Below are 12,276 nucleotides of genomic sequence, written 5' to 3'. Positions count from 1 at the left end.
TCACCTGAAGTCAGGAGTTTGAGACCAGCCAGGCCAACGTGGTGAAACCCTGTTTCTACTAAAAATACGAAAATTAGCTGGGCCTGGTGGCAGATCCCTGTAATCCCAGCTACTTGAGAGGCTGAGGCAGGAGAATTGCTTGAACCTGGGAGGTGGAGGTTGCAGTGAGATCATGCCATTGCACTCCAGCCTGGGCAACAGAGTGAGACCCCATTTCAAAAACAAAAACAAAAACCACCACCACCAACAACAAAAATAAATGTGATTATACATACTTAAGGTATACAACGATGTTATGGGATACGTGGGGGCCTATATAAGCTGAACATTTAAAGAGAACAGTTTGTTTAGGGAGTAGAGATAGGGACAAAAGAAAGGACAATAAAATATTAATAATGCTTTTGTGCATTACCCATATTATTTACAATAAGAGTATACAAAATTAAATCTGAAAAAAATAAACCTAATAAGAAACACTATGAAATCAGAAACCCACCACTCTTTCATATGTGTATATTTGGTTCAACAATTGAAGAAAGCTGTTTATAGAATAATGTTTACAAAGCCAGCCTCTCTATATATGTCAGTGACTCCCAAATTACGTATCTCCAGTGCAGACCTCTCATCTCTGACTTTCAGCTGCCTTCTTGTCATCTCCACTAGGATGTCATCTCATAAACTTAAAATATTCAAAAGTGAAATCTTGCCTGTACTTTATTCACTTTCTTTCTCACATCTAAAGCACTGATCCTTCTCAGTGTTCTCTGCCTCAGTAAGCTGCAACACCATCTGCCCAAGTGTTGAGGGCAGAAATTTGGAAGTCATTCTTCATCCTTCTCTCTGCCTCAAACCCCACATCCAAGCTATATTCAAGGCCAAAGTTTTTACCTTTGAAATACATACCAAAACTTTTCACTCTTTTGTTCGGCACTTCCACCACTCTAATCCCAGCAACCTTTATCTCCTGCCTGGAACACCATAATAGCTTCCTGTCTCTCCTTTTCTCATTCTTGCTCCCTCCAATCCATTATCCATTCCATAGCCAGATTAACTTTTAAAATGGAGACTATATATTCTCATTTCTCTGCCCTATCATGGCTTTCTACTGCATAGAGGGTAGAGGGGAAAAGGCCAAACACTTACCTGGACAACAAAAGCCTGTGTAGTTGTGTCCTTGCCTGCATCTCTAACCTTGTCTTGCATATCTCCAAAGGATACTGGACTCCAATCATGCTTTCCTTGTTTCAGTTTCTCCTTTAGACACTACATCCATTCTGTTCCTCAATCCTGCAATACTCTATTTCCCTTAACCTGAATCAGAGTGGCTTCCCTGGACCCCACTAATCTAAATTAGGTCTTCCTTGGTATTCTTGTTCATTATGTTGGCATTTTTCTTTCATGCCACTTGTAAATTGTAATCATAAACTTGTTTATGTGATTAACATCTGTACAGATCACATGTGCTTTAAGAGAAGGAACTAGAGTTGCCAGATCAAACAAATAAAAATGTAGAATTCACAGGACATTTTGAATTTCAGATACTACACATAACAGTTGTTTGATTCTTATTACGCCAATTTACCAAGCAACCTTATGAGTAATGATTTTCTTGCTGAAATTGTTTGTGCTGTGCAAGGAAGTCCTCCTGAGATTAGATACAAGAGTTCCAGTTCCTGGAGATGCATTTTATAAATCAGGCTCTCTGGGCTTTGCTCATGTGGATGAATCACTTAGAATAGATTAAACTCTGAGTAGACAATACAACTGACTTTCTGAACTTTTGGAACTGAGTGCCAGTTCCGACTGTGGTGACACTGTTGAGACCCCTGTTGAGCAGCCCGCTAGTTCTTCTCTTATTGTAGGATTGAGCTTTGCCACACCAGCAACTTCTCCCCCAACACAGAAAGCTTTACTTACTGCCAGGTTCAGACAATGTCAAGCTGGCCTCTGGGAGGAAGACAGGCAAGGCTACCCTGCATAAATACTGTCCAAAAATCCCTTGCACTGCTGGGAGCCGGAGAGCTGCTTTGTAATCCCCCAAAAGTGCTGTTTTGAAACTTGTGTTTCAGGAGCACTAGATTTCCAATTGCCTTGCAGACTGCCAGCAACACTCCCTGAAAAATTCATCAACCTTCATACCCAGCTCCTTTCAACTCTTAGTAACAATTATGCTCATCCTTGGGCACTTGACCATTTCTTCAGATTTTCACAGCATCTCATCCAATGCTTACCTCCATCCTCAGTAGTGGGCAGGATGTATGGTACAACTTTCAATTTAGCAATGGAAAAACTGAAAACCAGAGAGGTAGGAGACTCATCCAACACTTCCAATAAGTCAGTAGCAAATCCAGCAGTAGAAGAACCCAAGTTCTGCATGGCTAATCTCTACTCTCTCCTGAGTGCTGGATTCTCTGGTCCATTCATAACTCTGTTCTACCTTGCACACAAATCATTTGACCCCTAAAGAAAAGTGTTTCCTCTTATGGGCATCGTTCCACCTCTGGATCCTGTTGTGCCTGCTGACACTAGCAAACTCTTTAATTCCCTGTTTGAATACAAGGTAATTTTATTTTTGAACATGGCCTATTTGGAAACATTGTTTCCCAAACCCAGGATCTGTGGCCCCTGAGGGTTTGTTGTTATATTCTCAAGTGTCTTCAAGAAGTTTATATGTACGTTGTTATTCCTAAGCATTTAAAAAACACAGAGGCCACGCGCGGTGGCTCACGCCTGTAATCCCAGCACTTTGGGAGGCCGAGGAGGGTGGATCACAAGGTCAACAGATTGAGACCATCCTGACCAACATGGTGAAACCCCATCTCTACTAATTATACAAAAAAATTAGCTGGGCGTGGTGGTGCATGCCTGTAGTCTCAGCTACTTGGGAGGCTGAGGCAGGAGACTCGCTTGAACCTGGAAGGCAGAGGTTGCAGTAAGCTGAGATCGAGCCACTGCACTCCAGCCTGGCGACAGAGGGAGACCCCATCTCAAACAAGCAAACATCCCCAAACACACACAGAAAAGCAAAAAAGTTGAATGACCAGCTCATATTTCAGGACCGGCAGAGGATTTCAGCATTGTGCACTTATGTTTATGAGCGTTCAGCAAACTACACAGCACTCAGGCCCAATACAGTCCACCACCTGTTTTGTAAATAACATTTTTTAAGACCCAGCCATGCCTAGATGTTTACTATTGTTGATGGCTGCTTTCGTGCTAGAACTGCAGTGTTGAGTAGTTGCAACAGAGACAGTATGGCCCTCAAAACCTAAAATATTTATTATCTGGCCCTTTGCACAAAACATTTGCATTGTACTTAAAATCATACTGGAACCAAGCACCAGAACTTTAATTATCTCAGCCTATGAGAAACAATACATAATGGGTACGCTCAAGAGAAAGCCAAATAAATGAAGCCACGAGGGGTAGATGTACAGCAGGAATGAAGCCTGCTAGTAGTTTAATTGCAGACAAAAGGTAGCCAACAAACAAGCCGTCAGCTGGCCCACAGAACAGGTGAGCCCAGCTTCAAAGAATCAACCTTCTATAGTCAGTAGCTGGTTCTCTCAATGAGTAGTGATTTAGTTTCAGCACAATGACATCTTTTGTCTGCTAAACTTTAATTATTTTAATTGCATTGGTTTCTTAATGTTTAATTTTTATTTTGTAAATATAGATACGTAAGAGCCATAAATCTACATGTAGTTTTAGGTTTTATACATGTAAATAATTATATGTTAAAAAAATAATTTTCAACACTGGGAATCCATGAAATACTGAGTAGAAAGAACAGTACCCACATAGGCCAACACATGTGCATACACACCACTTGCAAGGTTTTTAAATTTCCTGTATAAGCATTGCCATTTTTAGAGAATCTCCTATTAGAAACAGTGCTATAGCTGTCCTCCATCCACACAGAAAATGTCCCGAGAAGGTTCTGGACTGCTCCTCTGTGCCTCTCCTTGCTGCTCATTCACACCAGCCCTCACACTCTTTGCTCAGGCTTGGCATTCTTTCTCGGCTACGCCTCTGAAAGCCTGAGAGTCAACCACACATTCCACATAGGCAATCTTATTTCGTGGCAGCTTATCCAGAAAGAGCACATGTGATGCAGCACAAAATTGGATGGCAGTATGACGAGGTTTGTAATAATTTAGAAAACTTCTCTCACTGAAACTTTTTTAAAAGAAGTAATAACTACCCAATTACAAGAAGTGCAATTTTCCCATTAAATAGACAAATGCTGTTATAAGAGAAATAAGCTTAACTTACCTCTTGACACGGATGTGGAGATTAAGAAGAGATCCAGTCAGTTGCTCATTTGATTTAAAAAAGCATGAGTTGATTATATTGTTTCCCTGAGAGCAAACTAGTGCTTTAAGCCCAGGAAAATGGTTTCCAAGGTAGTGTAAGCCAAACAGGTGTAACCTGATCATTTGTTTTGGCTCATAACTTAGATGAGAATTCTTGGTTCTCTGCTGTTTTCAATATATATTGAAAGAGAACTGAAACTGGAAAAAATCCAAAGTCACTCATATACACACAGTTCATTGAATATTCCTTTGTATAAAACCTTGCTATCATCCACACAAAGAAGCTGGAACAATGAGATGTGTTTCATCTCTTTAAATGACTTTCCAACATTTTATCAAAAGCTATCTACAAAAATTCAATGAGCAAAATAACAAGTTAATTTATGTTTGATGAGCTTAATTTAACTTCACTTCACATGTCCTGTTCTTGGAAGTCCAGAAAGTAAAAGGACAGTTTTCATTTTCATATTTTTAGTAAATGTATACTATTATGAAAAAAATCTAATAGTATAGCAGTAGAGAGAAAAGTAAAAATCACTTTCCCAACCCCAGAAATCACTGATAGAAGACATTTTCTGTGTATTTAAAAAACAGATAAGATAGAGATTTAAAGTACTTAATCCTTTTATGGAACCATTTCTAGGCATGAGATCATCTAAAATTAAAGATGTGTAGAAATGAAAACAAAATGATTTCCTCTTGGAATAAGAATAGCTTAGAAAGAGAATTTTACAGTTGGAAATGTTTTAGATGGCATGAAATTGAACATTCCTTCATTTTAGAGATGAGAAAACATAACCACAGGGAGTAGCCTGCTTTAGATCTCAGAGCCAGCATGAAAAGCATAGAAAGGAGCTGGAAATGAAATGCACATCTCAGAGCTTATTTCTTTGGGTTATGATATCCACATCCGCAAACCATGTAAGTTTCAGTGCAGTTCTCTCTGGTTGCTCTTCACATTCACATCCCTTGGAATTATTCCATATGTCCATATATGCAATCCAAAATCCAAAGGAGAATGCAGTTTATTTTTTTAATCATCAATCTATATTATTAGTTATGTTACTGGGCAATTACTAGATAAATTTTTTCCATATTCAATAAAGCATATGTTGCTTTGTTTTCTGGGTTTTTGTTTTGTTTTGTTTTTGTTTTTGTTGTTTTTACAGAACTCTCAAGATTCCAGAATATCGATCCAGTTCCCAGTTCCCGAAGGGTTACAGTCGTCATAAGATCCCAAAGTCTTGTCTCTGGAATTGCTCATCCCCTTCAGTTTCCACTCCTTTGTTTATTATTAGCGCTCATCAGACTTTATCCATGACCTTAAAACATCACCTGTTTGTACTAAGACACCTTTTGTTAGGAGCAGCTGGGCTGAGGACGTTTGTTGTGCCACAACCTTGAAGGTGACTCTACTGAAGCCCCGGGTGCTGATGATTCAGAGAATCCCAGCCATCTGAAAATGTCACCACTAACCCAAACAAAGGTAGCATGCAAGAATCCAGTATGACAGAGGTGTAATTTTCCAGACAAAGATCCCTTCAGAATCTTGCAGTATCTCACACAGAAGCTGGAAGAAGGAGAAATTACCAGGGGCTGGGGGCAATCAGAAGAGGCTCTATAGAGAGCAGGATACAAGTTGGATCTTTATGGAAAGAGAGGCATTAACACGGGCATATTATGGATACAGTGCCTCTGCTACACTTTTGACAAAGGGATTTAATTCTTCCGCCTCCATCTTTGGTTTGGGAGAAAAAATATAATAATGACCACAGAAAGAGCGGAGTATTGTAAAAGAAAATAACACCATATTGAAGTCAAAGGCTAAAGGTAAAGCGAAATAAGAAAGGCAGAACAGGAGAAAGGATAAAATAAATATTATAAGCCTTGTTCTTCTCTGCTCCTTTTTGGTTTTGATTTTAATGGCTGCCTCTTCAGTGTGAGTATGCAGCCTTGCAAGATAATCAGCAAGTGCACAGCCCAGAACAGACGAAGGCAGTATAAGCCAGAGCTTTAATTACTGGTGTGTCCCTTCTGGATGAAATACACAAGGTTGGGGGCTGCAAGAAGACACATCTACGTGGTCACTCCATTAAGAAAGACTACGGAGTTGTGTTGAATGCAGATGCCATATGAGAAAAACACGGTCAAGGTTCTAAGCATCAGCACGAGAGCTGGCTGCAGTGATGGAAGTCCTAAGTACTCCTATGCACTGGGAGCCATCACACATGTAGAACTGTGCTTTGAACTGGAACTTTATTTCTCAGCAGTATCCCTCCCAAGAGAAGCCAGGGATTCTGGTCTTTTTTGCACTGTTAAAGGGAGTTGGAGCACTGTGTTTTGTTCTGGCCTGAATAGGGCCTTTGACAAACTCAAGTAGATCTAAAAAGACAGTGACCAGGGTGATGAGGACTTCTCTAACCGTGCCATAGAAAGAAGCATTGTAGTAACTTGAAATGTTTCGCCTGGAGAGGCAAGGTACAGTGGAGTTACTTACCAGAATTTGGTGTCATTTCTAGTTCCAGGTTTGTTTGTTTTCCCCTCAGTGATATTCCATAGACTCTGAGTTCAAACAAACTGGGCTTGGAATCCTGGACTTATTCCTTACTTGACTTTGTGCCCTTGCTCAGGATACTTCACTTCTCTGAACTTCCATTTCCTTGTCTGCAAAATGGGAAAAGCATTTTATAATGGTTAAATGAAACAACAGCTGCTCAATGGATGACAGCTATCATGATCAACCCAAGCAACACTGACCTTGGGTTGTATAATTTCCTGGCAAAAAAAAATGGCATAAGAAATGAGAGAAATATGTATAGATTTGGGGGGGGAAAACAACTACCTTTTGTTCTGGGCATCAACACACTTATGGGGGAGCTGCCTCCACATCTCAGCACAATTACTTTTTGGTACAAATTGGAACATAAGATACCTACATGAAGAAGGACGTGCCTGGCAATTTTCAGTTATGCCAGTAGCAGAAGATGATTATAGCATCTAGAGCAATTCCAGGAATGCAATAAGCATTGCTTAGTAATGATTGACATTTGTGACATCAACTCTGTCAAGTGACAAGTGTTTTTGTGGTTTCCTGTTCAGGGAGGAATAGGGTGAAGGGCTCTGTGCCTTTGGCTGCTGCCTCTTCTGGTGCCATAGTTGGTTTATCCATCTTCTGATGGATGTAGGAAGGAATTGAGAGAAAATACTCTGTAAGTACAGAATATCTGAGGGGCATAGAAATGGTCACATTTTAGCACCACTTCTATATCTAAAGTGAGTTTTCAACCTTTTTCAAATGAATATGTGAGTTCTGTCTTCTTGATTTTAATCACAGTTCATTCCCACCTGGCAGCCTAGTGGCATGAAGGGCCTTGCCCCACACCATGGCTGACTGTCAGCAGAGCCGCTGTTCTGGTCCCAGCCAGATACCATGAATCCTCCCAGTAATTGAAAGGGCTCACATTTTCAATATTTTCACTTAAAGCATTAAATATTTTATAAGCAATTTCCATGTCCAAGAAATATTTTGAGATATTATTTTTCCTAAGAAAGAAGAACTCACATATTACCTCACATCAATTTAGCTGCCACTGCCTCAGGCCTTTCAGGGTTTGACAGAGCTCTAAGTTGATGAATGCATGTGCCTCTAGCCCTAATTTTCTTGTGTCGAGTCTACAAATAAAAAGCCATATTTCACTCTTCAGCATTTTGCGGATCTTAAGAAAACAAGTGTGCAGTATCAGAAAACATTTAGAGGCAACTTGTGTATTTGCTGTATACACAGTACAACAGTTATTATAGTCATGTGACAGATAAGTCTAGGATTTTATCTCACTCCTTCCTTATTTGAGTTTGCTTAAAAAAAAAAACAAAACAGTGTGTGCACATGGATGTTAATTCAGGTGCTGGGAAACCGACAACAAACTGATCTCCACCAACTTTTGCCAAATAAACAATTCTTAATCACTTACATGCCCCTAAGAAGAATCCTATTTTAAGAATTAAATTTTACTTTATTTATTTATTTGAAGATGGAGTCTCACTCTGTTGCCCAGACTGAAGTGCAGTGGCATGGTCTCGGCTCACTGCAACCTCTGCCTCCCGGTTTTAAGCAGTTCTCCTACCTCAGCCTCCCAAGTAGCTGGGATTACAGGGACCTGCCACCATGCCTGGCTAATTTTTTGTATTTTTAGTAGAGACTGGGTTTCACCATGCTAGCCATGCTAATCTTGAACTCCTGATCTTGTGATCACCCCTCATCGGCATCCCAAAGCGCTGGGATTACAGGCATGAGCCACTGTACCCAGCCAAGAATTAAATTTTATATAAAGACATAAACACAGGCAATAGAATCCTATTCTAGAAAATTTATATAAATCCTTATACTTTAAATGTAACCTGGAGATTAATACATGAAACATAAATATGTACATAAGTAATGATCTCCCATCTAGAGTGATTGGAATAGACTCATTGCAACGATAGCTTCATTATGTCCTCAGGAATTGTTGGCCTAATTATCTGGCAATAATGTGAAAATATTGGGTAACACCGTCTGACAGGCAATAGGTATTTGATGAATGTTAATTCGATTTAAGGTTAAAGAGGCAAAGTATTAAATAATATTACAAGTGTATTGGACTGAAGACTTGGAGGGAAAGAGAGAAAGGATTTGGGGAATAAATAATAGTGGTCTTTTGTTCCTCCCCTCAGGAAGTCCTACTGATATGAGACTATTAGGGGAAGGGGTTTGATGTGGTACTGAATCTCTCCGAGATCATATGTATAAATTTATATAAAGGGAAAAGACCTAGCCCTCTTTTCTTGGTCTGTGATTATTTCAGAGCCCACATTCTAAATTAGCTAACTCTTTGCAGGGGGTGATCTTTAATAATATTTAAATACAAGGTAGATTTACCCTGAAGCTAATGAAGTTAAGCTTCATGGCCCCTGCAAGGCCCTGGGAAGGGCCTGGGCAGTATGTTCTCATAGTAACATGTTTCTGTAAAATCTGCAAATACATTTTAACCACAATCCACCAAAACAGCTGTCTCTTTCTACTCTAATTTCTCCTTCATTGCACTTCCCCTCCTATCAGATAGAGTTGGAGAGGCCACAGGACCCAACTAAGGGTTTGAGTAAGCTAATTTGGGCTTAGTTTTGATTTAGTGAGGTGTATTTGTGTGGTTCACATTCCTTCATGTTTACAGTTGATTTATGGCTATGTGTTATGGTATAGGGGTGGCTGCCAAGATTCATCCTACCTCCCACTGTGCTGACTCACCCAGTGTCGTAACCAAAGGAGCAGAGATCCATGTCTCATTGCAATTTGAATGTGTCCAGTGATACCCAGCATCAAAAGGATGTGAGCTTGGAGGAGAAATATATCAAGGCAGATTTTAATCTGTGGAAAAATCTTCCAAATATGGAGAAACTTAATGTAAGTTTTCCCCAAATTGTTCATTCTCAGTGTAAATATTATTAGTAGAAAGTAATTAGAAAAAAATGTGGTGATCAGAAAGTAATACATTAAAAATTGTTAATAATAAAAAGCACATTTTAAACAACTATGCTAAAGAAATGTCTGAATTATCTTTGTTGATTCTCTAGAGAAAATTTAACAAAGTTATTGTCACATGAAAAGGCAACTGAATATACAGACAATGAAAGTTCCTTAAGGAGTTTAGTCTAGAAGATGATAGAAACATTTCTAAGCTTCCACAAATGATTACAGTGTCCTGAGGCAAGAGCTTCTGGGAGGATGAGCACTAAGCAGTGGTGCTCCTCACTCCACCTGGACAGGCAGGGTCAGGGCAGATGAAGAGACTTGGTTTGAAGACTTAAGGATTTTGTGGAAAGAGTCCACTCAACCCTAGAATGCAGGGGCATCTTTCTCTTTGGTTTTCTTATCATGATCCTCCAGAGAAGGGCGTGTCTTGGACAAGGGGAGGAGATAAAGAGTGCTTGAACAACTCTGTCACCAGAATCAAAGAGGTTTTGATCAATCAAAAGTAAGAAAGTGTTCTGGTCCTTGAAAGCAGGAATTGGCTGGAGTCAGAGACAGAATCAAAGGGAATGGAGGGGTCTCCTCCTATGACAGATTTGTGGCCAATCAATCCTCTATTTGAGAACAACCAGGGCAGCTAATACAACACAAAAACAAAACAAAGTTAAATTGTCTGAAGGTGTCAGAGAGCCACCAATGTAACCAGGCATTGTGGAACCAAGATCGCTGAGAGAGAAAATTCACTGAAGCCAACCCAACATTCACCTCCTCTGTTTCCCTTAGGTATTCACTGATACAGAAGCAGCACAGGCCGAAGAGGAGAACCAAGAGGAAAGTCAATACTGTCAGGTTGAGGACTGAAGCTGAGCTATTGGCATCTCTTGGTGCTAGTGAGTTAAAATTAGTCTTCAGAGTTTGCCAACGTAAAGAAGTCCTGGTATACACCCCAGAATTTCAGTAAGGCAAATGAGAAATGAAAGGGCTGAAATCCAACTCTAAATCACACGGAGTCCTTATTAGATGAAGATGATATGTTCCTATTCTGTGTCTCAGAAGCTAAAAACAAAACAAACAAAAAAAGCTTCTCAAGAGGAAAACAGTGTTATCTAGAAAGAACTTCTATAGTGTTAAATACATAATCTCAGCAATTTAATAAAAAACATAGAAATAGACTCACCCCTCACTTGCCCCTGATGACCTGTCTCACTGCACCCACACCCCATTGCCAGCCCACAGAAATGCTTCAATTACCCATAGTCTTTTGCCAGATGAGACCTGTGTCCAGGCTACTGGCCCCTTATCTCACTCACGATTTTGCCAAAGATGTAAAATTTGGTGCAGATTCTGAGCTTTATTGCTTCAAGGTGTAAACTTTTTAGTGGATGCTGTAGCTGTTAAAATAGAACCAGAAACAGTCATTGATCAACCAGGGAAGTTCTAAAGTAACAAAAGATGATGTGACTGTTGCAAAGTCAATTGATGTAAAGGATAAGTATAAACAAATATTAGAGCTAAACTTGTTAAAGATGTTGCTAGTAATACAAATGAAGAAGCTGAGGATGCCATCACCACTGCTATTGTACTGGCGTGCTCTTTTGACAAGGAAGGCTTTGAAAAGATTAGCAAAAGTGCTAATCCTGTGGGATACTAGATATCAATGGAGATGAATAATGAACTAATAACTGCATCAATATGAAGAATTGTAAAACCTAAAATTAAAAAGGACTAAAATGTGGTGATAGAAGTAAAAAAGTCCGTTCCCAAGGGAGGGAATGGCTAGTGAGTGGGAGGAGACAGGCGGGATTCCAGGATGCCCGATATTCCAGTTCCTATTTTGGATATTGATTACCTGAGTATGTTCACTTGTAAAAATCCATCAAGCTGTAGACTTAGAATTTGTATGCTTTTCTATTCATATGTCGTACTTCAATTAAACAAAAAGTTTACTTAAAAAAATGGAGGTGGTCAAGGCAAAGACGTAAGTTCTAGCACCAGTTTATACCTTAAGTATGTTATTGAAAATAAATGCAACAACAGTATTAAATAACTATTTTAACAAAAGAAGATAATCTCTCACAAGCATACAATCCAACTATCCTCTTGCCTTGATTCACGCAGTTTCCATTATTACATACCTGCTGCCACTTTGCCTGATTTTATCAGACATTCATGGGCAAATGGCAGAGCATTCTTTACCTGCCTGCCTATTCAAATTGTATTGATCAAAGCTCTACTTTCTTCAGGAAGAAGATGTGTAATATATGATGTTTATGAGCCATGCCTGAAAGAGACAGGGTATTCCTAGTTGCTTGGAGTGAGTGGTAAAGGTTTAGTGATCTGAAACAGAAATACAGTAAGCATCTTGTTCAGATTAAGAAAACCCAAAAGTCCTGTTACCATGTGAGACTGTCCTCTCCTGGAGATTTCAGCCTTTTCACTGTGCATTTTTAACAA

This window comes from Aotus nancymaae, unplaced genomic scaffold, assembly GCF_030222135.1.
Source record: "Aotus nancymaae isolate 86718 unplaced genomic scaffold, 86718_ANA_hifiasm-v0.15.2.pri h1tg000040l, whole genome shotgun sequence".
Lineage (NCBI taxonomy): Eukaryota > Metazoa > Chordata > Mammalia > Primates > Aotidae > Aotus > Aotus nancymaae.
This window is presented reverse-complemented; position numbering follows the sequence as displayed.